The sequence below is a fragment of the Pan paniscus genome, chromosome 6 (genome assembly GCF_029289425.2).
Source record: "Pan paniscus chromosome 6, NHGRI_mPanPan1-v2.0_pri, whole genome shotgun sequence".
NCBI lineage: Eukaryota > Metazoa > Chordata > Mammalia > Primates > Hominidae > Pan > Pan paniscus.
The window spans coordinates 29170101-29197826 of record NC_073255.2 but is presented as its reverse complement, the minus strand read 5'-3'; the positions used below and the strand labels follow the sequence as shown (position 1 = coordinate 29197826).

The 27726-nt window shown below is 40.1% G+C and overlaps 1 long non-coding RNA gene across 4 annotated transcripts in view; it reads left to right on the top strand.

The window, feature by feature from the left end:
• LOC129398405 (uncharacterized) overlaps window positions 1-27726 on the top strand; it is a 271713-nt gene that overhangs the window by 105353 nt on the left and 138634 nt on the right. For all 4 annotated transcript variants that reach the window (XR_008626159.2, XR_008626158.2, XR_008626157.2 and 1 more), the window contains exon 2: window positions 17721-17849. This is a non-coding gene — a long non-coding RNA (uncharacterized LOC129398405). The remainder of the gene's footprint in view (window positions 1-17720; window positions 17850-27726) is intronic.

The window sequence follows — 27726 nt, the reverse complement described above, 5'->3', positions numbered from 1 at the left end:
TAGAGAGGCAGGGTGAGGAGAGAGACAAGCTCTATTCAAATACAACTATCCTGAACAATAGCTCCACAAATGACTCTGTGAAGTGGATTGATTTGCAGAACACTTACTTACTTAGATCCAGCACAAGTGCCTGCCTTCCTCACTCGATGTCCGCTCATATTTCCATACATCATTTAAAGGGATATTTTTTATTTATGTCTTTAGATTAAGTCTCATTTTAGAAGTCTGTTTCTGGTAAAGAAGTCAGAGTTACGCTAATCTTCTTGACATTCAGCTTAATTTAAAATTAATCTCTTTTCTTAATTGTTCATATCTTTTCACTATCAACCCCTTCCTCCCCCTAGTAAAGCACATTGACTACACCAATTATTTGGCTCCTAGGACAGTAGTCAAGCAGAGACCACACCAGGGACTGTGCATGTGATTCTAGTCTAACTTGCCAAGTTAGAGCCGGTCCAGAATCTGAGGATGGTTCTTGTCATCCCAGACACTGTGGGAAAATTGCCCTTTGGACATTTTCTGAGGTGCTGCTGTTGAAGCTGAAGACCCCAGGACACTCTGAATGAACTTTGTAACATGTATGGGTGACTAAGTACACGACTCCTGCTGTACCCATCTTTCTTGCTCTCAGCAATCAAGTTTTGACTCATGGCAATTGAGATGGAGCTTTCTGGGAAGTGGACACCTGATAGGAAAAACAAACCGACACTTGCCTTGTCATTCCATCATCAAGTTCAGATTGCCGCCTCCCTCCACTGAGTCATTGTGTGAGAAGGAGGAGTCTTTGAATTGGCATTTAGGGGATAGTTTCAGGATCATATTTCTCAGCCATTAGCTCCAATCTGTCACGGGGAGTGCAAAGCTCAGTTCCCAGTTGGCAGTGCTGAGACACCCCATACTCTCTCCTGTTTGTCATCCTTGTCTTTCTTCAACTTACTCCTTCCTCTCCACACTATTTCTTTTTTCTTTTTCTTCTTTTCTTTGAGACAGAGTCTCACTCTGTTGCCCAAGCTGGAGTGCAGTGGTGCAATCTCAGCTCACTGCACCCTCTGCCTCCCAGGTTCAAGCAATTCTCACGCCTTAGCCCTGCCAAGTAGCTGGGATTACAGGCACCCACCACCACACCTGGCTAATTTTTATATTTTTAGTACAGATAGGGTTTCGCCATGTTGGCCAGGCTGGTCCTGAACTCTTGACCTCAAGTGATCTGCCTGCCTTGGTCTCCACACTGTTTCTGAATGACTATACATGAGTGATGAGGACACAGCTGTAGAGGTAGGACAATTGCTATGTCATTGATGAATGTAACCTCCATCCAGACAGGAGATATCATATATGGTCTTTGGCCACCACGACACACTGGGACCCATTATCGGACTTTAATGATCAGAATTTCAGAATGTAGAAGAAGTGGCCTCTCCTTAGTGTTAGTTCTTGCTGGTTCCTGAAGTGAGGAAATACATTGCCTTGGTACAAGTTTGTCCAGAGCTGACTTATCCATTTGGTGCAATACACAGAGTGCCCAAGGCTCACGATGTTATTAGGGGTCCATGAAGAGGTTTTAATTTCTTTTAAAGTCAGAAGAAAAAAAATACAGTCCAGCTTGAATTATACTCATCTTTAAGCCTGTGTAGTTAGTCATGAAATACCATTTAAAATATTTTTTATGGAAGAAAGGGCCCATGATGGCAAAAGTGGCTAGAGTCCCCAAAAGTCATAGTGCAGCCCCTGTGTCTGTCATTTCTAGTTGTAAATCCATTTGAACAACAAATGACACACATGATGATGACAGTTTAAGATGTTAGGCCGAGGCAGGTGGATCATCTGAGGTCAGGAGTTCAAGACCAGCCTGACCAACATGGTGAAACCCTGTCTCTACTAAATAATAAAAAAAAAAATTAGCTGGGCGTGGTGGCATATGCCTGTAATCCCAGCTACTTGGGAGGCTGAGGCAGGAAAATAGCTTAAACCCAGGACGCAGAGGTTGCAGTGAGCTGAGATCCTGCCATTGCACTCCAGCCTGGGCAACAAGAGCGAAACTCCATCTCAAAAAAAAAAAAAAAGGATGTTAATGACACAGCATGCAACAGGAGTTTTTAGAACTAGCAGTCAGGATTGGGTGTCAAGCTACTTGTCCTTTTAAATGGTGTAGTGTGTGTGTGTGTGTGTGTGTGTGTGTGTATGTGTGTTTGATTCACTGAAGGTCTTCTACAAATCTGCCTTCCCACATCCCTGTCCTTGGTCAAGTAGCTTTCTTCTAAAATCTTTCTGAAAATTTAAGAATTGTCCATTATTTCTTGAGGCACTCAGGAAACTAACTTGGTCATTTCTCATTATGAAACAGTTCATGTACCCAGTTCCTTGGAAAGGCTGGAAGGATGCTTTTGAAAGCTGGCTATTTTAGCCAGGAGCGTTAATCATGCTGATTCTGCTGTCAACTGAGGTTATACCATCTGATCTTCCATTTCCCTTGTCACAATCATTTATGCTCTACCTCTTGACATGACACATAAGTCCTTTTTTATTCTATTACATATTAAATACACCAAATACATGAACAACTCTTTGTTATCTAGTAAAATAGAATATAATGTGGGTCCATCTCGGCATCTTAAAAGCATCTAGCTACCGAAGTGCCTAAAGGACCTGCCAGATACTTTTACCTGTAGGGCAATGAGGAAGCACAAATTCCACAACGGCTACATAATAAGGTTACAAGAACATAAAAACGTTAAATTATGGGTTTTTGTTATTGCTGTTGTTATTTTGTTTTTTTGCAAGGGGAAGATTCTTGAAGATTGAGTCTACCCTGTATATGGAAGAAAGGAAACCAGTCTTCATTGACTACTTCTCTGTGCCAGCTTCTATGCTGGGTTCTTCAACAGATTATCTTTGAGCCTCATAATCTACCTGTTGTCTTTATGTTACAGGTAGGGGAACCAGGAGACAGTTAACTACCTTGCTGTAAGTCACATAGCTAATATTTAGTAGAAATAGGATTCAGACCCAGGTTCGTGTGATGCTCCTCCTTCTCTACACCCTGGATCAGCAAACTTGTTCAGTAAAAGGCCAAACAGCAGCTGCTCACACTGCCATTATAGCATGACAGCAGCCATAGACATGTTGTGAACAAATGGACAGGGGTGTGTGCTTGTAAAAGTTTATTTACAAATGTAGGTAACAGCTGGACTTGGCCCATGGTGGGTAGTTTGCTATGCTCTGCTTTTTGCTATAGGATTTCAACCCTGGCTGCCATTGGAATCACTGAGAAGCTTTGAAAACTCTTGGTATACAGGCCTCATCCCATATCAATTAAATTAGAATAATTTTTAAAGAAGCCTTCCTGGGTGATTCCTACAAGCAGCCACAGTTGAGAACCCCTGCTCTACAGCTCATTTATGAATCAAAGCAGCCAAGTTAGAGATACACACAGACACACACACATAAAACCAATGAAATTTACAGCTAACCCTCTCCATGTATCCAAATCTTGTTCCATCAGTAGCCAACCAAAATCCTACCTTCTCAATTACACCTTGCTTGTCTTGATCAGAAAAGTTGAGACCTCCCTTATCTGATTTTTACTGACATTGTGTTGCAGAATTAGTCCTATTGCAACGTATTTTGTATAATTCAATGGTTATTCAAATCTTCTACTACTATTTAAATCTTCTACCATTATTTAGACATGTGGGCAAACCTTGTCTTCTCAAACAGTCTGCAAACTGTGGGTGTATAGCTTACTACACAAGATCTAGCTTAAGGCCAGCTACAAGGTAGTGCTTGTAGGTGCAAGGAGCTTTCTTGAGAAGGACATAAATGAAAATGTTGGGGGTTTGAAAATAGATTTTAACATAGTTTGGTAGAATTCAGTAATCTTTGTGATCTCTCCCTTCTCCCCCAATCTGCTCCCCCTTCCATCTTCCCCAACTTCGTTAGTATCAACTCCATCCTTAAAGATCTTAGAATTGAGCCTTACTTTTCTCCTTTCTCTTACATCTACATCAAAATCAGAGAGCATAAATGAGCAGTTCTGTCTTTACCGTATACACAAAATCTGACCATTATTTAACATGTGCCCTGCTACTAGCCTGGCCGAGGTCATCACTTCTCACCTGGATTATTGCAAAACCTTCTAAAATGCTCTCCCTTCGTCTGCCCTGGCACCCTATTCTGCCTATTCTCAGCACAGCATCCAGAATGATATTGTTTAAAAAAGTTTAACTCTGCTCTAAATGTTCCAATGGCTTTTTATTTCACTCAAAGTGAAAACCAAAGTCCTGAAAAAATATGCCATTATTTATCTGACCTCATCTCCTACTACTCTCCCCATTGCAGCTCTCCCAGTGTCAACACTGGTGGACTCCTTGCTAATCCTTGAACATGCCAGATGTGTTCCCACCCCAGGGCCTTTGCACATGCTGTTTCTGTTTGCCTGACTGCTCAACTCCTTGGTATCTATATGGTGACCTCTCTCACTTCCTTCAAGTTTTTGTTCAAAGTCACCCAGTGGAGCCTTCATGACCTCTAACACTGAATCTCCTTTTCTCCTCAGATATACCCTACTTCTCCTTTGTGCTTTGTATCTCTCCATAATGCTTCTCGCCTTCTGACTTACTGTGTAACTTACTTGCTTGTTTTGTTTATTGACTATCTCCCCTACTTTGAAGGTAAGCTCCATGAAGGCAGGATGCTTGCCTTTTTAAAACCTGTATCTAGTGCCTAGGGAGATGCCTAGCACATTACAAAGGACATCTGTCATTGAGTAAAGGATAGGCTTTCAGCCTGCTAGGCAGTTTCCTTAGAATACATATGTTGGTGACATGGTTTTGCTGTGTCCCCACCCAAATCTCACCTTGCATTGTAATAATCTCCATGTGTCAAGGGTGGGGCCAGGTGAAGATAATTGAATCATGGGAGTGGTTTCCCCCAAACTGTTCCCATGGTAGTGAATAAGTCTCATGAGATCTGATGGTTTTATAAATAGGAGTTCCCTGGCAGAAGGTCTCTTGCTGCTGCCATGTAAGACATGCCTTTGCTTCTCCTTTGCCTTCCACCATGATTGTGAGGCCTCCCCAGCCATGTGGAACTGTGAGTCCATTAAATCTCTTTACTTTATAAATTACTCAGTCTCAGGTATGTCTTTATTAGCAGTGTGAGAACAGACTAATACAGTTACTATGATGGGCATCTCTGGTTCTGGTCCATCAGGACCCATTCACTTCTCTTATGGTGATAGGATACTTTTATTCCATAAGAGACCCTGTTATTTGAATTCATCAAGCAGTTTCCTCCCCAATTCCAGCTCCAAGCACGGGCCTGCATGAGTCTGGCTTTGAATGCTCTGTCTCCTTTGAATGCACTGAATAGTTATTACAGTGGTTGGCTTTGAATTGAGAATGTCCAACCTAGGTGAATCCAAATATTGCTTGTGACCTCTCTGAGAGAGATTTTAAAACATTATTTTCCCATTGGGGTTGCTAAATCGGTAGAATGAGGGGGCTGGCGTCATTTTCACCATGTAGCAAGAACCCATTCAAAAGACAGAGATAAATAGGATTTAAACACTATTGTTTGGACTTGACTCACACATTTCTAAAACTAAATCTTCCCTGGATATTTCATCTGTGTTAACTCAGTACATTGCTGTTATTATTTAAGCTTGGGTTTCTGTTACTTGAAACTGAAAGAGTCCTGGGAAAAAAATTCTGGTATGAAAAGACTAAATTTCATTGCTAAAAATCTTTTTATTTTTACTTTTTCCAAAGACTGATTAAGAAACCGAGGTAATACAATAAAAACAGAATACACATGCAATTTATGAAGAGATGTTACAGAGGCTGCTTTTTATTGTTTGGTAGAGAATAGTGTCTAATTTTTTATAATTAACTCAGTCAACATATTTAGCACTATTAAATTTTTATTGAGCTTTAAATTAGCAAATTAATGCATGATATGAGTTAGATTCTGTAGTCCTAAATAAGGAAAGACATCAGGGACCTCCTTATGCTAGGTTAATTACAAAATAAATGGCAGAAAGGGCTTCAACTTTAATGCAGTCTCTCATCTTAGTATCCCCCTTGCATAGTGCCTGCCACATGGTTGATATTCAGTAAATTGTTGATGAGTGAATCAAAGAATAATTGAGTGATTGAAATAGCAAGTTGTTCTTAGCATTCTATTGGGTCATAGACTTGGATGAAAACTCTTCCCAGAAAAATGCATACCCTCATGCACATCACACACACACACATAAACACACACACACACATTTGCATAAAATGTCTGGATTTTGCAGTGTCCTTGAAGCACTCATAAACTTGGAAGGTGTCCCTAGATCCCAGGTTAAGAAGTGCTTTGAATGATCCCCCTGCAATATATGGCCTAGGCAGTATTTCCATCTAGAATTTTAGTACTGAGAAGGTGCAAAACCTTATTATAAACATGGACTGTTGAGGCAGGTTATTGCATTGGTGGTTCGATGGCTAAGTGGTTTTGGAATTAAATGTGGATTGCCTTGGCCAATACATGTGTGTACAACCTTGGGTAACTTAGTTAACCTCTTTAAGTTTGCATCAATTTCAAAATATATAAAATGAAAATAATAAGTCAATCTCCTTCATGTGACTTAATTAAATACTGCACATAGAACAATTAGCACAGTTTCTGTTATTCAATAAGTGATAGCTGATGATGGTGTTAAAGCCACTTATAAAAGGCAATATTTTAAGTAGAGTGAACTCATGTTGTCTAGCTCAAGTGGGAATATTGCCAGCCAACAGGGAGATAACTATGGGCTCTTTCATGGCTTCTTTGGGTTTAATTATTTGTGACATGAAGTTATATTTTCTAATCATTATAAAAAGTTGATTTTATTGCCTATAGGATAAAAGTGATAATCCCTCTATCTAGTCATCAAGACCTTTATGTAAGTAGAAACCCATGGACCAGCTAAGGCTTAAAATTTAAAAATAAATTTAGTTAAAAGTTGATAGAGTTGGCCAGGTGCAGTGGCTCAGGCCTGTAATCCCAGCACTTTGGGAGGCAGAGGCGAGCTAATCACCTGAGGTAAGGAGTTCGAGACCAGCCTGGCCAACATGGTGAAACCCCCTCTATACTAAAAATACAAAAATTAGCCAGGCGTGCTGGCAGGCACCTGTAATCCCAGCTACTTGGGAGGCTGAGGCAGGAGATTCACATGAACCTGGGAGGCGGAGATTGCAGTGAGCTGAGATCATGCCATTGCACTCCAGCCTGGGCAACAAAAGCGAAACTCCATCTCAAAATAAATAAATAAATAAAATAAAGTTGAGTCACCTTATGAAAGACCCAGCCAGAGTTGCCATCACTCAATTTCTAGGCTTTCTCTTTCATGATTGTTGAGAGATTATATATTGGTAATAAACTGGTTATATTAATTGTTCAAAGCACAAGAACTTCTTCATCCTCTTGGGCAAGTTTCCTAATTAAAAAAAAGATGCTTTTACATCATTAAAAGGAGTATGTAAAAATTCATGAATAAACAATGAGGCAATTTCAACATGTTCATTGGTCAGTTAGAAAACATTATTAATTATTTGCTCTGTGCTGCCCTTCTTTTCCATTATTGATTCATTCCCCATAATATTTATAGAGGATCTGTTATGTGCCAGGAGCTGTTCCAGGTTTGGAGGGCCAAGAGATACTTGTACCTGGGGTCAAAAGAGTGTTATAATAGACTAGACTCTCCGTTACTACCTTCATTCTATAAGCCAATCAGTACCTAATGATTTTCTTACTGGAGTGTTACTGATGGTAAAGAAGAAATGTCCCTATGTTAGGGCTCAGCACTGAAGCTAAGTGAAAACGACCTGCTCCTCATTCTCTCCACCTTATGTGGCCTTGCTCTAAATCAGGGCTCTCCAACTCAAATGCCTTCAGAAGCCACAGAATAGCTTAAATGTGGAAATGCTGGGTTTAGAAAGACAGTGAGCTGCACTTGGAGGGCTCTGAGCATCGTCTAGAGACATTGATTCTGTTTTTAAAAACATGATGCTTGCTTGAGCAAACTCATTCAGTTTCTAAATGCTCCTCTCAATGAAACCCCAAAGGGAGAGGCACTGAAACAGGCATGGGCAAAATTTTTCTGTCAAGGGCCAGGTCACAAAGATTTTCGGCTTTGCAGGCCATACAGTGTCTGTCACAACTACTCAACTCTGCTGTTGCAGCTCAAAAGCAGCCCTAGGCATACATACACAAATGTGCATGGCTGTACTCCCATGAAATTTAGCCGCCCATAGCTGGCCAACTTAGCATTCTGAGAGCCAAGCAGTTCCTTGCACATATCAGGTGCTGAGGAAACATTGGTAGATTCCATGTAGTAGAAGGTGTATTCCTCATGACCAAGCTGGTGCTCAGAGCTCAATCCTCCCCTCCCCAGAAAAGGGCTGAAGATGAACATCTCTCACTTAGAATAATTTCTTTCTCTGGGCAAAATCCAGGGTTGAGCTAGATGAGCCCTGAAGTTCCTTCTATGTTTAAAAAACTTGAGGAAAAGAAAGAAGGCAGAAAATAAAGTTCCTTGAAGGTATACTCTGTCCCAGCTCCCAACTGCAAATTTAAGCAGATTAGGAAACTCCACGTATCTATGTTTTGCACAACATGTAAGACATAGTTATTTTACTGACTTGGAGGCTAGAGATGATTTTGCCTCCTGTGAAGACACCATCAAGCCACCTTGGGTAAAAAGTGCTGTGCCTGCCAGGCACAGTGGCTCACACCAGTAATCCCAGCACTTTGGGAGGCCGAGGTGGGTGGATCACCTGAGGTGAGGAGTTTGAAACCAGCCTGGCCAACATGGTGAAACCCCACCTCTACTAAAAATACAAAAATTAGCTGGGCATGATTGTGGGTGCCTGTAATCCCAGCTACTCAGGAGGCTGAGGCACAAGAATCACTTGAACCTGGAGGGTGGAGGTTGCAGTAAGCCGAGATTGCACCACTGCACTCCAGCCTGCGTGACAGAGTGAAACTTTGTCTCAAAAAAAAAAAAAAGTGCTATTTCATTCCCAGTGTAATAGCTTAAACCACTTGAACTGTCAGCTGCTTCCCAAATAGAATGTAAAATGATTCCCTAAGCAAATCACTCATCGTTACTTCTGACTTCCATCAAATAAAGTGAGTAGTTGTTACACCATCTAGATTCGTTCCTATTGTGAAATATCCACAACACAGCCTGATCAAGCCATGTTTAGAGAGTTTAGATTTGTAGAGAATAGACAAAATGCCTCATGTCCTTTTCAGGGAGAAAAAGACAAGAGAGAAAATCCAAATGAAAAGGCCCAGAATCCTCTGATTACAGAAGCCAAAATAACCAAAAGGTGATTCATAGCAACTGTTATTACAAATAAGAGTCTGGGTCTGTTTTAGAAAGTTGTTAAAAGCAGAGAAGGTGGCCTAAGTGCTTTTTACAAATTATACTTCCTTTTTATTTTCCTACATATAGCACTCATGGAAAAAAAAAAAATCTCATAAACAGGAGCAGCCTGGTCTGTTTGCTTGGCCAAGGGCTCTTCAAAACTTATAGAAGGAATAGGAACAGCATTTGAGAGGGAAATGAGGTAAGAAGACTTGAAAGTACACTATTTTCATCCAGTCCATTCTCTGTGTTTTGTAGTTACTGGGTGAAAGGGTTAGGTGAGGATCTTCCTATTCTACAGGTGGGTTGTTCAGAGGAAGTATGGTAGAAACAAGTGCTGCAGTCATACTGCCTGGACTGAAAACCAATCCTTCGCCCATATCCTTGGGCAAGGTACTGATGTGCTCTATGCCTCAGTTTCCTCATCTGTAAACTTGAAAGCAACAATAAAACATGTCACATAGAGTTCATGTATGGATTAAGTGATATACAATTCAGCAATCATGGAGCCTAGCATATGTAATAAGTGTTAGTAAATGTCAGCTGTGGTCCTGTGGCTAGAATTTTGTTAATGAATAAGATGCATAATCATTTCAAGAGACTTTTATTAATTTACATCTTGCTTTCCCACTTCTGGGGACAAAGATCCTTTAAAATTTTATACTTTAATTTGTGATACATATAAGGTTAATTTTTCTTTTTGGTCAACCAATAAGAAAACCCAGTAATACAAATTTATATTCTATTTCAAATTCTCATGATGCTACCAGGGTCAGAAATGTCATGTTTCAACAAGGTGGCTTAGACAGGAGATGACAATTTGATCAAAAACTTTCACTAGAAAAATTGCCCTATAACTTTGGGTCCCTAAAGCACAAGCAGAATAAAGCAGATGGTGACCGCCCTATAACAAATATAAATGACATAATTGTTTACTTGGTACAATTTAAATTCAGCCGTTAAACTTCATACAGTCAATTTTGGTAACTGATCCCCTCTGATCAAAGATTAAGTGCCTTGAGGCAAAAAAAAAAATTGTTTTGACATTGTGAGATCAATAAGTGCTGGAAGCCACTAAACTGGAAGCTAGTGACACGGCCCTGAGTATATTTTACAACGTAGATTTAGATTTCAGTACAAAGTCTATTGCCATTGTTTAAAATATATGAAAGAAGTTAATATCAGCATGTGAGAAATCATAAGTGTGATTTCATTTTATTCTTTTGTCTGGTTTTGGGATAAAATTTATCTGCTAAATAATTCTTCTAAAAAGGTCAAATTGAATTAAGAGTAAGGTTTTAAAAATGCTTTTCTAAAACATTGGTCATTTAATTGTTTCACTTCTACTAAAAGTTCTTGAATATGAGCACTCATTTAATTCTGTAAATTACTGAACCCAAGTGCTTTCATTATGTAGCCAAAGCCCACGTGCGTCTAAGTTTTTCATTTAGAGACAGGCATTGATTTTCAACATTGCGCATCCCTCTCCAGGCACCTTGCCTTTGCAGAGGTGTGAGCACTGTTACTATTTCACACAACCATATGTGGCTTAGGCCCTGACTAAGAGATTTCTGGATTTAAAATGCTATTCTTTTCTTGTGGTGATGAGTGTGTTGAGAGACCAACCATCTTTACCTTCCTTTCAGGTCAAGGATAATGGCAGGCCTTCTAACCTCCCCAAAATTAGATCATTAGGTTCTCAACTTTCCACTCTCGTGGCTGCTATGGTTGCCCACATCTCTTTCAAAGAAGTTTTACTGAGGGCACTAGGCAAGCACACCTAGAAGGCATTCCTCAGTACCTCCCTAGTTTTAATTTTGTAGCTTCCTGTAATGGAGGACAAGCCCACTAACTCCTTACTTAAGGGTAGTTCTCTTCATACCTAAGGGTTGCTCTTCAGGAGGGGCAATGGAGGAGCACTGACTTCTCCTTAGCATTTTAAAATATTAGGGCACTGTAAAATCCCAGCTTCCTGTTGACCTTGTCTCTTCAGAACCTCATCAGGCACAGATGCAATGATGCATAGTACCTACAAATAATAGGTGCAGGCACCCAGTAATTCCCCAAGGTAGACATGTAGTTAAACTAACCAACCTGCCTGGATTGTAATAGACACTCCAATGCTGAAATGGACTACTCTGAATCCCCCAAGATAACAGATTGTAATCCACCTCCTTTTGAATAATTGTCCCCCTCTAAACATTTGAACTTTCTGATCTCAGGTATCAGAAGTGTGCGTATTTTTTACTCATTTTTTGGGGGTGGGTGGGTGGGTGGGGGATGGAGTCTTGCTCTGTCGCCCAGGCTGGAGTACAGTGGCGGGATCTCGGCTCACTGCAACCTCAGCCTCCCGGATTCAAGCGATTTTCCTGCCTCAGCCCCCTGAGTAGCTGAGATTACAGGCATGCCATACCCAGCTAATTTTTGTATTTTTAGTAAAGACAGGGTTTCACCATGTTGGTCAGGCTGATCTCAAACTCTTGACCTTGTAATCTGCCTGCCTAGAACTCCCAAGACTCTTTTGTAAAAAAAAAAAAAATGTGGTACTACTAAATAGACATCATACCCATGTTTAAACAAATTCTATTCTGAGGAACTGGAGAAAGAGAGAGAGACAGAGAGAGACAGAGAGAGACTAATATTTCCTCCACTTACTGAGTGGAAGCCCTGGAGTCAGAAGGAGAGAGGAACACCTACTATTCACTCAATATTTTTGCTTTGTTCTCTAACAGTGGGAGCATCTTGCCACACTAAGCATGATTCTAGTATTTACAAGATGCATATTTTTCTTTAACATGGCTACTAAAATTGAGCCAACCACTTCATTGATGCTCTACTAAAGAGACTGCAATTTGTTCCACCACTGTAAGAAAAGCTAGCGTTGGGGATCTTACTGAGAGACTGAGATGGCTTCCAATGCAGCTCTTTGCTAAAGGGTTTTTAAGGGTAATGATGACTAGAGAGAATGTTCACTTTATATTGTCTTTAGAATGGAACTATTGGCTGGGTGTGGTGGCGCACGCCTGTAAACCTAGCACTTTGGGAGGCTGAGGTGGGCGGATTGCCTGAGCTCAGGAGTTCAAGACCAGCCTGGGCAACATGGTGAAACCCCATCTCTACTAAAATACAAAAAATTAGCTAGGTGTGGTGGCCTGCGCCTGTAGTCCCAGCTACTCGGGTGGCTGAGGCAAGAGAACTGCTTGAACCCAGGAGGTAGAGGTTGCAGTGAGCTGAGATCTCACCACCACTGCACTCTAGCCTGTGCGAGAGAGCAAGCCTCTGTCTCAAAAAAAAAAAAAAAAAGAAAATAGAATGGAACTGTTGCACAAGATGCTTCTCTCTCGTATTTTTCTCTGTAGCTAGTTTTCATAAGCTGAGCCTGAATGTATTCACTACTCAACTTATTCAAAGGGTTTCTTTATTTACTTGGGCTCCAAATGGCACACTTCTCATGAGTTGCATTACAGACAGAGAAACCAGATACTCCATATTAATAACATTATAGTTTTTTTTTTTGTCTACAGATCTGGTTTTATCTGCAGGAGCATCTCCCATGAGAGTTGAGGAAATTCATAACTGGTTGAACAGCTGTTGGCATTGATCAATGTACTCCCGGATGGACACGGCCCTGGCTTGTTTGGCATTTATATCCACGCCTTGGCTGAAAGTTTAGAGGGCACATTGATTTAATTTGTGGATGACAAGAGCCTGGAAAGGATAGCAAATTCATTGGCTGATAGAATTAAGACCAAAAAGACTGACAGGCTGGAGCAATGGGATAAATCTAACAAGATGGATTTTATCAGCAATAGAAAGAAGATCCTGCACTTAGGTAAAACAAACCAGGACTCAGGGCATATTCTTAGGAAATTATTCATATAAATCTTGAAGTCTGGGATAATTAAGTGCAGGTAACTGGTGTGCATGTGGTAGTGATGGTGAGACATGGTTTAGCAGAAGCAGTTTTGCAGAAGATTTGAGGGTTGATATGGCTGCCAAAATCCAGTGAGATCTTAGGTTATAGAATTAGAAATAACAACAATTACCATGGTAATGGTGGGGATTGGGGCAGTGAAAAGAAAAAGTGGGCAGGAAGAGGTCAGGAATGTCTTTCATTTTAGGAAAGATCTTCTCCATCATCTAGTGTAATATGTCCTCTAGTACCTTCCTGAGAATAAATGGAAGGAAAATTCAAGACATTTGATTTCTAAAAAATCATTATTCAACTTTCATGTTTGATTAGTAGGCTGAGTAGAAAATTTTAGGTTGGAAATGCTTTCTTTTAGAATTTTTATATATATATATGTATTTTTTACTATACTCTAAGTTCTACGGTACATGTGCACAACGTGTGGGTTTGTTACAAAGTATACATGTGCCATGTTGGTGTGCTGCACCCATTAACTCGTCATTTACATTAGGTATATCCCCTAATGCTATCCCTCCCCGCTCCGCCCACCCCACAACGGGCCCCGTTGAGAACATTTGGACACAGGAAGGGGAACATCTTTTAGAATCTTAAAACTATTCTAGCCATTATTTTCTGGCTTCCATAATTGCTGTTGAGAAGCTCAATGGCATCCTTGATCATTCATATCGTGAAAGTTGTCAGAATCAAAATGGAGTCACTGGTGCTGAAAAAGCCTGACAAATAGAGCCAGGCTCATTTTCCTTTAAAACACTTTGCCTTCTCTTACTTCCCTAAATACACATAGAGTTGACTATGACATGCATATTCCCATTGCAGTGCTGTACTCCTAAATATCTTTTTCTTTTAGAGGGCTTCTCTCTGTTTCTTATTTAGGTTGATAGTACAAAACCTGTTTTTCTCTCCGGAAATTTCTTCTCTTTGTTCTAAGAGTTTTGAAAACACAGCGGTGTGCCTCATTCATTGTATTCTGAACATTTTTCTTGAATTTTTTTTGGCAATTTCTTTCCCCTCATTTTATCTTTCTGTAATTATTATTATCACTTTTTTCTGTTTTCTGTGTACCAGGAAGTCTTCTAACCATGGAACAAACAGTAACTCTTCTAATCTTCATTGCAGCTCTAATTTCCATTTCTTTAACTTTTTGCTCTATTTTGGGGAGCGATTCCAAACCTTATTTTTCATATTTTACTTTCTAGGAGCTTCTTTTTTGTGTTATCTGAATGATCTTTTTATTTCAAGTATTCTGTTATTATTTCATGAGTGCAATATATTTTCTGTACCTGAGGATAGGTTTTATTTGTTTTCAACTTTTTAAAATCTCTAATATCTGTTTCATCCCAGTTGCTTTTGGTCACTTTCTCATATTAGAGATTTTCCTCAAATAGCTAATGATTTTTGGCTATCAGCTCATATGTAACATTGAGATATTGAGAAGCTAATTCAAAGCTCTCTTCATTCGACCTTACCATTGTGGTCGTCTTAGTAGGATGGTATGGCAGGACTATTTCATTTGGGAAACAATTGGTATCAGTATCTTTAGGTCTTGTCTTCAGGCTGATTACATTCCCCAGAGAGGACACTTCTAGTTGCCTGACTAATAAGAATACATTTGGCTTCCAGCATTATCAGGACCTAGAGGAGAAACAGGGTATTTAGTATGTAAATTTTTTGGATATTGAATTCTTTTGTTTTCAATATATACCTCTGCCCTCAATTGTTTCATTTCTCTCAGTCTAGAGACCCTCTGATTTACCCACTCCAGAAAATAAACTTTGAAACTTCATGGCTGGGGTTGGCAGTCACCTAGCTGCATCAAATTGGAGAGGGGATCCAGGAGTCTAACTGCTTCTCAAACGGAAACTAAATCAGTTCTGTTCTTTTCAGTTCCACTTTTCCTCCCATGTCCAGAGGCACCTGACAACACCAACTCCTAAGCTTCTTGGGGTTCTGCGATGTATACCAGACTGCATCTTGGCTTTCCTGCAACTTTCCAAAGTCTGCTAAGTTAGATGCCATTTCACTGTGTCGCTGCTGTTTCTTCTATTCTCTTTGTGGATTTATGCCTTTAAAACAATCCATTTACTGTAATTTAGTGGAATTTGGCAAGAAAATCGAAGTTAAATCTGTCTGTTTAAGAAGAAGATCTGTGTACAGTTTTTATTGCAGCACTTTGGAAAGGCAAAAAACTAAATACCACAAGAAGGCACTTCAGTTAAATAAATTTTGGAATTCACTGTGGTTCATCCCCTACCTTGGAGTACTAGACAGTCGCTAGAATGAAGGTGTAATATCTATAACAGTTTATTTGAAGGATTTCCATCATATATTGTTAGGTGGAAAGCAAGGCCCAGATAAATGTATAAAATAGGATTCTACTTTATTTATCTATCTATCTATTTATTTATTTATTTGAGACAGAGTCTCTCTGTTGCCCAGGCTCGAGTGCAGTGGTACGATCTCAGCTCACTGCACCCTCCATCTCCTGGGTTCAAGCATTTCTCCTGCCTCAGCCTCCTGAGTAGCTGGGACCACAGGCGTATGCCACCATGCCCAGCTAATTTTTGTATTTTTAGTAGAGACGGGGTTTCACCATGTTGGCCAGGATGGTCTCAGTCTCCTGATATCGTGATCTGCCCGCCTCGACCTCCCAAAATGCTGAGATTACAGGCGTCAGCCACCATACCCAGCCAGGAATCTACTTTTTAAAAACAAATGACAAAATTTCTATAAATGTTAATATATATTTATAAGTTTAGGTTAAAATTGATTTCCCCATTTGGGGCAGGTGGGGCTGGGGAGAGGCTGAGGGTGAACACAGAATAAAAAGTAAAGACTAGAAGAAAACAAATGTGTTTATAATAAAAGCATATGTATAATGTTCTATTAGTATAGTTTTATTTACACATTTGCATATATATATAGAAAGATGTATAAATGCACAGTTACTGAAATATTAACAGTGATTTACTCTGGATAATGGAATTATTTTTGCATTTTTCCTTACATATTTTTGTACTAATTTCTCTTTTTTTGTGGTGAACTCACATTATCTTAATAACGTAGAAAAAATTCTTTAAAAATATAAGTTCAAAGTGACCAGAAGAGGCTGGGCGTGGTGGCTCACTCATGTAATCTCAGCAGTTTGGGAGGCTGAGGCAAGCAGATCACCTGAGGTCAGGAGTTCAAGACCAGCCTGACCAACATGGCGAAACCCTATCTCTACTAAAAATACAAAAATTAGTTGGGCATAGTGGTGCATGCCTGCAATCCCAGCTACTCAGGAAGCTAAGGTGGGAGAATCCTTTGAACCCGGGAGGTGAAGGTTGCAGTGAGCCGAGATAGCGCCACTGCACTTTAGCCTGGGCTGTGAGACTCCATCTCTAAAATAAAATAAAATAAAATAAAAACCAAAGTGACTAGAAGATAAAATGATTTACAAATTGAAATAGCAGAGTTTATTCCTAGCATAGTGGATAAGGACACAGCAATTGGAGTCAGAGAGATTTTATTTGAAATTCTGGCTGTAACATTAATAAGACTATTTAGCTTGAGGCTTAAGAGCAAGGGTTGACTGGGATTTGAATCCCAGCTCCACTGTTTACTGGGTGTGTGACTTTGCACCAGCCACTTAACCCTCTATACCTTAGTTTCCTCACCCAGGAAAATGAAGATAATGATACTACTTGCCTCATAAGATTGTAACAAAGATTAAAAGAGTTAACATTAGTTTAATGGTTAGAACAGCGCTATACACATGCTTGATTTCCCCCTCTTTCTTTGCCTTGTTTAGTTTTCATTTATAGATTTTTTGATATTTTATTTTATTTTACCTCTTCTTTTAGCATTTCAACTATATACATTTTTTTAAACTTTTCCAGTGGTTGCCCTAGGGTTTGTAATATAAACTTTTAATTCATGTAAGTCCACTTGCAAATAATACCATTGTGCCTTTTCACATATAGTGCAAGTATCTTATTTAAAATATTTTCAATTCCTTCCTCCCATCCATTGTGACATTTGTTCCGCTTATCAATATGCTCTAATCACTCAGTACGTTATTACTACTATTGCTTTAACCAAAAAGTTATCTTTTAGATCAACCAATTCTCTGATGCTCCTCCTTTGTAGATCCAAGTTTTTGACCTATATCCTTTTCCTTCTGCATGAAGAACTTTTAGTATTTCTTGCAGAACAAGTCTGCTAGTGAGAAATTCCCTCAGACTGTTTTTCCGAGAAAGTCTATTTCTCCTTCACTTTTGAAGGATAATTTCTCTGGATTTAGAATTCTAAGTTGGCAGTTATCTTTTTTCAATGATTCAAAGATTTCACCCCACTTGACTTTTGCATGGTTTCTGACAAGAATTCTGCTATAATTCTTACCCTTGTTTCCAGTGGCAACGAAAACTGTGGCCCCAGCAGTTTCTCACTCTCCAGCTACTCCACTGGCAACTTCCAACAATTTGTCAAAGTGACCACTTGCATGCTCTTGCCAGTCTATGGCTCCAGTTGCTTCTGTTCCAGGTAAGCAGACCTCTGCTATATTCTCTGTCTCTCCAGATTTTGGGGTGATAATTTGTCCTGTACAAGTACAAGTCATTGATTTTCAGTTTGTCCAGCTTTTTCTTGTTGTTAGGATAAAAGTGGTGACTTCCAAGTTCTTATGTGTTGGAACTGAAACCAGAAGTCTACATACTTGTTTCTAAAACCGGGTTTCTTAAAAACTCTCTGAACCTCAGTTTCAACATTTGTAACTGGATGTAACAATATCTACCTTCTATGGTGATTGTGGGGAATAAAGGAGAAAATGTGAAGTGCCTAGCACATAATACCCAGCAATGATTGGATAATGCTACACATCCCCTCCTCTCCCCTGCAATGAAATCACTAGAAGTGTGCAGGCCAAAGTAGAAAGAACCCTGGGTAAGAACAAGGTGAAGATTTAGTATCAGAAGGGGGAAAAAGTTCTTTACAATCTTTCCTGCCTCTGATTTTCCATAGTTTTCTCACTCCCATTTTCTAAATGTGGTCACTCTTAAGAGAAAGTTAATTAACAGAATATGCAAATTAAAGAGCAGTTATAACACTAATTAACATTTTCATAGTAATAGCTAGTCCACTTCGGTACATGTGTAAATCAAGACATCAGTGTCTCTGCTGCCTACAGAACTTCACACTGGAAAATTGCAATTACTTTGCTATCAAAGCAGAACTGAGAAGCGTGGAAATGGTGGCTTCTAAAAGCCTCTTCGTCTAACACAGTGTCCGAATAGGTCGATACCATGCTCTGATAGATGAGCAATGACTTTGAGCTTCATTGTGGCCCATCCTTTGGTTGGCAAGCAGTGGATGGAATGATGACACAATAGCATCCCCTGCAGGACTGAGGTGACAACCCCAGAACTTGAGCGGCGACTTCTTTACCTCTTCCCCCTCCCTCTTTCAGTCCCAGGAAACTAAAGCTGTACCTTTTCAAAATGTGGGCAAGCTGGATTTTGCTGTGCTTTGCTGGAAGATAGTCACAACTTGTTGAACAACTCCCCTGAGGACAAAGCAATTGGGCGGCTCCGAACGCTCAGGGAAACAAGTTGTGTTGGTAAAGAAATTGCTGGCCAGGTGCGGTGGCTCACGCCTGTAATCCCAGTACTTTGGGAGGCCGAGGCGGGCAGATCACGAGGTCAGGAGATTGGGACCATCCTAGCCAACACGGTGAAATCCTGTGTTTACTAAAAATACAAAAATTAGCTGGGTGTGGTGGTGCGCGCCCATAGTCCCAGCTACTCTGGAGGCCGAGGCAGGAGAATTGCTTGAACCGGGAAGGTGGAGGTTACAGTGAGCCGAGATGGCACCACTGCACTCCAGCTTGGTGACAGAGTGAGACTCCATCAAAAAAAAAAAAAAAAAAAAAAAGAAAGAAATTGCTGTGCCAGCCGTAGGAGTTTTTGTGCAGCAACATAAGCCATCTTCCCATACATGCTTTGTGCAGCATTAGCTGAAGACACACACCTGAATTTATGGGGCTCAGGATGGCTCTCTGTCCCTTTATTATAGATTACATGCTGGATAGAGCTAGATACTCTAAAAAAAAAAGCAAAACAAAATTTTGCCACTATGACCATGTCTTTGTAGGCTGTGATAGACTTGCTTTCTAAACGCTTCCTCCATCTATGCTTTCCAACATTCACTGAAGTTTTCACTCTCCTATGTTTATGTAAATGGGACAAAACTCTTGATTTTTCAGTTAATATAAGAAATTACACAAATGCATTGACTTGAAGTTCTTTTCCAGTTCTTTTCTGGTTTGACAGAGTGATATTTTCATTAATTACACTAGTTAAGAATTGTGAACCCCCAAAATATGAGACAGGTCTCAGTTAATTGAAAAAGTTTATTTTGCCAAGGTTGAGGACACCCATGACGCAGCCTCAGGAAGTCCTGATAACATGTGCCCAAGGTGGTTGGGGCACAGCTTGGTTTTATACATTTTAGGGAGACATGAGACATCAATCAATATATATAAGAAGTGCATCGGTTCAGTCTGGAAAGGCAGGACAACTTGAAGCAAAGTCAGGAAGACTGGAAGCGGGGAGGGGGCTTCCAGGTTATAGACAGGTGAGAGAGGAACAGTTGCATTCTTTTGAGTTTCTGATTAGCCTTTCCAAAGGAGGCAATCAGATATGCATCTATCTCAGTGAGCAGAGGGGTGACTTCGAATTGAATGGGAGGCAGGTTTGCCCTAAGCAGTTCCCGGCTTGACTTTTCCCTTTAGCTTAGTGATTTGGGGGCCCCAAGATTTATTTTCCTTTCACAGAATACTGAGCTATCCATCACATTATTACCAGAACGATAAACTATCAAGTAAGATCAATACTCAGAATTACCTTTTTTAAAAGATTATTGGTTCTTGTGAGAAATAACTTCCAACTCAGATGGTTCAAGGAATTACTTATAAAGGTATGAGTAACGTTAAGGGAAGCTGGGGTACCCAGAGACCAATAGCAGTGGGAAACCATCTCTATCTGTAGGGCTGGAGGGGCAAGGGGAGCCCAAGGAGAAGTGGATCCCTGAAGAAGTTTCCCCTGTCACCTCTAGCCCTTTCCTGGGCAGGGGGGCTGGTGCCATAAGTAGAAACGTAGCCCAAAATAGAGAGAGAGTGGGAATGAATACCCTGCCCCGTAATTCCCGAGTGAGGAAGGAAGATGCTCATTCTCAGGCTCATGCTGCTCAGGGTGGAACCTGAGAGTGAAGACCTCCTTAGATTTTGCATGAGTATTTTGCTTGCTTCCCCCAAGTCTCATGAGGCCCTCCCGTTGGTCAAAGCCAGCCAGGCCCATGCACACAGGGCAGGGCGGGGTCGGAGTGGGGTGCTGGGTGATGCGTTCTGTGCAGTACAAGGCTTAGAAAAGAAGAGAATGGATCTTGGGAGCAGGGAAGAATAATGGAAAATAACAAGCACTGTTATTTTGCAGGCCATGGCAACAATTTCTAGTTTTAGGGCTTTTACAAGATTGCTTTGTTCATATTAGTTTTCAAGGACAGATTTTTGATAAAGGAAGAAAATAAGTTGGTAACAGTCATTCACACACAAAAGCAAGACTGATACTTGTCTGACTGCTCTCAATTTAGTGTTTTATCAAATTAGATTACTGGAACTAGTTTTATGGGAAAAAGATTTGTCTCCCTCTGTAGAAGGGGAGAAGACGGCATCTCTTTCATGTCTTTCTGAGGTTCCTTTTGTTAATTATGAAGGCATGCATTTTTAAGGTCAGGCTCTGAAATTCCATTAGTTAGTAGTATAAACAAAACAAGCTAGCTGGTAGGGTTCTGTTTTATTGACAGAAATGGGCAAAATGAAATTTTACTAATAATAGTGAAATAAGGAGCATATAACCTTATTCTTCCATACACACTTGATACACACCTTTTCTTTTCTTCCTTCCTTCCTTCCTTCCTTCTTTCCTTCCTTCCTTTTTTTTTTTTTTCAGAAAAACAACACTTTTAACATTTCATAGGCATCACTCTGTGTGTAATGACGAGGAAAGGGCAATCCAGCACGTTCAGGAGCAGAAGCCTAGTGGTCAGCTAAGTGTCCTCTCCACTCGGCCACTCAGACCTCAGACCCTCCTTGCTGTCTGAGGAGCCCATTCACAAGGACAGACTGCCATGGCCCCTGGGAGTCCTACCAGGCTGATTGGATGTCAAGTGATAAATCAGAGAATACCAAGCACCTACTGTGCAACTATTCTATACATTTCACTGGACATAATTTTGAAATACAGAGATAACTCAAAAGGAAATGCATTCAGAGTAAAGCTTTTTTGTATAAAATCAGCCTTGGCTCAGACATTGCTGCCGAGAATTTTAGTCTCTTCTGGTGGCAAGAGCTAAGAAAAAAAAAATCTGGAAGATATTGAGCAGTTATCTATATCAGGCACTGTTAGGTCTATTGTAAGTATTAGCTCACTTAAGGTTATCACAGCCCTATGAAGCAGTCCCAACTTTTAGTCCTTGTTTTTGTTTTTTTGAGAGGGAATCTTGCTCTGTTGCCCAGACTGGAGTGCAGTGGTGCAACCTCCACTTCCCAAGTTCAAGTGATTCTCCTGCTTCAGCCTTCCAAGTAGGTGAGATTACAGGCACCTGCCACCACGCCCAGCTAATTTTTGTATTTTTAATAGAGATGGGGTTTCACCATGTTGGCCAGGCTGGTCTCGAACCCCTGAACTTAAGTGATCTGTCTGCCTTGGCCTCCCAAACCACCGCACCTGGCCTAATCCTTTTTTTTTTTTTTTTTTAAGATGTAGAAAAGAGGATCCCAGAGCTCCTGAGGGTAAAGCTGGAATAGGAGTCCAGCCTCTCTGCCTCCAGTGCCCCTGGTCTTAACCAAGCCACAAGCATCTTGGAGCAGATGAGGCTGCTCATCTGCCATCCAAAACCCATTTTGTTTGGGTTTTGTTTTGTTTTTGTTTTTGTTTGTTAGTTTGAGACAGGGTCTCACTTTGTCACCCAAGCTGGAGTGCAGTGATGCCATCATAGTTCACTGTAGCCTGGAATTCATGGGCTCAAGTGATCGTCTTGCTTCAGCCTCCTGAGCAGCTGGGACTACAGGCACATGACACAGCACCTGGCTAGTTTTTTGTTTTTTTTTTAAGAGACAGAGTCTCACTATTGACCAGGCTGGTCTCAAACTCCTGGCCTCGAACAATCATCCCACCTTGGCCTCCCAAAGTGCTGGGATTACAGCCATGAGCTGCTGCATCCAGCCTCTTTTTTAAATTTAAAAAAGTATTTAGGAAAATATATTTTTATATGTAAATTTAAAGACCATTATTAAGGGATGTTGGAACAATAAAAATCTTCTGTGCAAACTGTAAAGTTTCCCTCATTTTACTTCTAGTGGGAGTCAAACATACAAGCTTTCCCATTTTGTTTGTGAAGTATCTGTTAAAAAGAGAGAGAGACTGGAGGGAATGACTATTGATGGAGGAACTCCTTTCAGGTGCTAGGGATTCAATTCAGGAACGAGCAGGATAGACATGGTTCACCCACATGCAGCGTCTCTGAAAGTAGGAAGATGTTTCCAAAATACTAATGAAAAAGAAAGCAGGTCACACAATGGTATGTACAGTATAAGCATGTTGGGATTTTAAAAAAGAAAAAACTGTTTGAGTGTTTGTAAATGGAAGCTTATTTATCAAGATGTTCTCTCTAGGTGGTAAAATGGAAAGGATTTTAGCTTTATTCAAGTTGCTTATACATAATATCTAAATTCCCTAGAATAAATTGATGATCATGAACTCTCAAGACAAGAACTGGGCCTCATTCTTCTTTGTAATTGCAGCACCCAGACAGGTGCCAGGTACAAATGGGCACTCACTCAGAAGTGGTTGTTGACCCAGAGAATGGTCTGCAATATTCAATGACCACCGGCTCAAATGGCACATTGCTTAGTTCCGTGTGATTGCAGCCAAGTTTTAGACAATATCAACTACGTTTATTTTACTGACTGATTCGAGTGTGCTGGGTGGGTTAATTGTCACGCCCAAGTAGAAACATAAGAGCAAATTCCTATCAGTACATGAGGCCCCTGACTGGGTTGAATCTTGATATGACTCAGGTTGGTAGCTAGAGTTTGGGGGTCTTTGCCCTTCACACTGCAGTGACTGTTAAATTCTGCTGAGATGTGCTAGGTGTCCTGAAGAAATGGAGATGGTGTTGGACTAATAGAAATGTTAACAGATTTTTATTGCTTTATTGAGTTCCTCAAATTATGCTATTAGGTATAAAACATTATTTAGAAATTGTTAAAATGCATAATTTTGGTCCATTGCTTTTATATTATCCATACCCATAATTTGTATTATGGATTTGTTTTGTTCATGTGCAGGCTCTTTAGACCTTGGAAACAGGAAAGAACAAAGTGTTATGTATGCATTTGCTGGTATGTGAAGGGCTGTGAAATGTAGTGCTGGCTTCGACAGATAAGCCAGTCAATTTAAGTTATATTAAATGAACTCACTTTTAAATAGAGCTATAATTTCAGCCTGGTTGGAAATGGGCAGGGATGATAGGGTGAAATTTAAAGTCTATAACAATTTCTTTTTAGGACATGATTTTCCAGATTTGGGTTGGGAGGCAACACATGATGATCTATTATAGTCAGTGCTTATGGGGGTTAAAATAGAATCTCAGTCATTTACATCCATCCCAGACTTTCTCTTTCCCAAATCAGGTCTTACCTCATGTTCTTTTATATCTAATTCTTACAAGCTTTTATAAAGCTCTTTGTTTTTAAACTTTTTATTAACTTGGGATCTGCAAACAGAAAAAAAAAGTACAAATAATAATTGTACAGTTCAATTAATTAACTCAAAGCAAACACACCCATGTAGCTACCACCCGGGTCAAAACATAGAACGTTACTGGTACTGCATGAGCTCCTCATACCTCCTCCCAATCAGTGGCCCCTTTATTTCTCCCCAAAAATAACCACTCTTCTGACTTCTACACCACAGAATAATTTTGCCTGATTTTGAATGCAAATTTATGCATCATGTGGTTATGTGTGGCTGTAGATCATTCATTTAATTGCTGAATAGTATGCTCCTATTGATGGGCGTTAGACTTATTTCCAGTTTGGGGGCATTATGATCCTTCTGCTTTGAATAATTCTGTTCATGTCTTGATTTACATATGCACACTTTTCTGTTGGATATATATCTAGAAATAAAATTGCAGGATCATATTGTATGTTTGTATTCAACATAACAATGTGATACCAACCAGTTTTCCAAAGTGGTTAAGCTCTTTATACTTCATCAGTAGCATATAAACATTCCCATACTGCCATGTTCCTGCTAATGCTTGGTCTTGTCCATATTTTTAATTTTAGCTATTCTAGTGGGTTTGTTCTAGTACTTTGTTGTGAGTTTAATTTGCATTTTCTGGATAATTAAGGAGGTTGAACACATTTAATATGTGTATTGGCTACTTCTTGGAGTCTCTTGCCCATTTCTTCTGTTGGGTGATTGGCCTGGTCTGTTGTTTTGCAGGATTCTTTATGTTCTGCATATGTTATTTGTGTTGCATATAACTCCTCTTACTATGTGGCTTCCTTTTCGCTTTTCATATCCTTTTTGATAAACCAAAGTTCTTAATTTTAATGTAGTTCCATTTATCAATATTTTCATTTGTTGTTATTGTTCTTTATGTCCTGTTAAAGACATCTTTGATTGCTCCAAATCAAGAAAGTGTTTTCCAACATTAGCTTCTAAAAGCTGTATCAGTTCTCCTTTTACATTTAGTTCTATGTGCTACTTGGAATTGATTTGAGAGTATGATGTGAGGTTGGATTTTGGAAGCTTTACCAGGCTTTAGAGCTCCTACAGTTAAACAGAGCTTTGCTTTCTATCATTTACAATTTGCATCTTAAACAGAACTTTGCTATCATTTAGAATTTTCATTGTATACCTGATAAATGAGATATTTTAGATGTATTTACAGAGATTTTTGAATCATATATGACTCTCATGTATTCATAAAAAGAAAAATATAAGCAATTAATTGGTTAGTGTGTGGGTATCCACTCCTTGACCCTGTAATTCCTCTTCCATGCTTTTCAGTCCTGCTATGTGCTCCAGGAGGCTGACCTGCATGGACTCTATGAAAAGGCTTCTTGCCTTTTGGATTCTGGTTGGTTCAACCAGTGGGGAGCAACAGAGGGAGATCAGAGGGTAGAAAGTCTTAGGGTGGGGTATTTATTCCCCCAGCTTCCTCCCTTCCAGGTCTTTTCCCTCTACCAAAGGCTACAGCTATCCTTCTATACAGTTACCCTCTTGCGTGTCTAAGAAGCATTCCTTCTCCTTGTCCCATGGAGTGAAAGAGTAGTAACTGCTCCCTGCTCTTCTGGCCCAAAGGTACTCCACTCTCCTTTTCTGATTGTCCTAAACCCTTCACCCAGTGGCTGGATGGATCCAGCATGCTGCTGCCTTCCAGTATGTCCACCGTATTTCCATCTTCAATAACGGCAAAGCCTTATTTCAAGCAGCCAGCAGGGAAGCAACTGCCTACCATAAGAATATGGTGGGAAAGATACGGCAAGGCTCAGAATAATGATAACCAACTATAGCCCCACACTCATAATGTCCTTGAACATGTAGGACGACTTCTGATCCCAGAGTCACAGTGCAGATTCTGAGGAGTTGATAAGTGCCACTGAACAGAATGAGTACATTTTCCCCATCACTAACGGTACTCAAGCACTACACTTGAAAATTGCTGTAATCTCAGTCCAGAGACTGGCCCAGCAATATGAGTTTTAACAAACCTCCAGGTGATCCTTACGCATACTCAGGTTTATAAAGCACAGATATACAATATTTTGAAAGTTGGGGGATCTATGGTGATCTCCATATTTGCCACTGGATTAAATTACTGGATATTAAAAATACATATTCATTTTTACACATCAGATGTTACAAAGATGTGTAAAGTTCATCATTTTCTCTTCTCCATTCCCACTCTTTGAAGGGAAGCAAATTTAATAGTGTGACAGGAATTCATTCACACCAATCTATGTTTATTCACACATATACAAATATATATACTCCTATATGTGTTTTTTCCTTTTCATTCCTTCCATTTTTGTTGTTGTTGTTATTTAAAAAATGAGATCACATCCTAATACACAAGATTGCTTTGCAACCTGTCTTTTTCACTTAATGTATCATGGATATCCCTTCAGGTCAGCACATGCAGTTCTAATTTCTTTTCTTTAGAAGTTGTAGGATATTCCAAAATACGAATGCTTCATGTCTTATCCAATCATTTTTCTATTGACTGACATTCAATATGTTTTCTGTTTTTCACAGAGGCTAAATTAGAGGGCTCCCACTGTGAAAATAATTTTTTTGGCCTTGAATGTGAATCATAGACTGAATTTAAAACTAAAACTAAAAAGGCTGATATTTGAGAGTATTTTTGTGCATAAAAAAGGGCCTCAAAAGATATATAACTCAGATTGCCTGAGCTGTTCAAGCTAGGCTTCTCTGTTTTCTTTTCTTTTTTTTTTTTCGAGACAGAGTCTCACACTGTCACCCAGGCTGGAGTGCAGTGGTGCGATCTCGGGTCACTACAACTTTGCCTCCTGGGTTCCAGTAGTTCTCCTGCCTAAGCCTCCCAAGTAGCTGGGATTACAGGCACACACCACCATGCCCGGCTAATTTTTGTATTTTTAGTAGAGACAGGGTTTCACCATGTTGGCCAGGCTGGTCTGGATCTCCTGACCTCAAGTGATGTGCCCGCCTTGGCTTCCCAAAGTGCTGGGATTACAGGCATCAGCCACCACGCCCAGCCTGTCTCTGTTTTCAAGCATTCAGCAAACACTTGTCAACTGTCTTCTAGGTGCAGGCTTTGTGCCAGTTGCTGGGAATGAGATTGTGAGCAAGACAAACATGATCTTCATCCTCATGGAACTTGCTTTCTGTTGGAGTGACATGTAGGCACAAAAGGCAGCTGTAAAGCAGGGCCAATGATGTCAACAGAGGTGCCAGGGAAGGTACTATAGAGAAGGGGCACCTAACCAGCTCTAGGAGTATCCCAAAAGGTTTCCTGGAAGAGATACCAAGTAAGCTATGACCTGTCAATTGAATGGAAGTTAGTCAGATGAAGGAGGAATGGTGTTCAAAATTGAGAGGCTAGCGTGGTGAACTTGGAGAATTTGTGAGTTGCATGAGGGAAGGAGAGATAAAGCTGGAGGAATAAAGAGGATCCTAGTCATGAAACCACTTAAAAATTTCAACTTTTTCTTTTATTCACCACATTCCATGGCAATATGATTCTCATAGGAAATGCAGACTTGGCTGAAGACAGATCACATGTTTCCAGGACCTGTGCACAGGTGTCA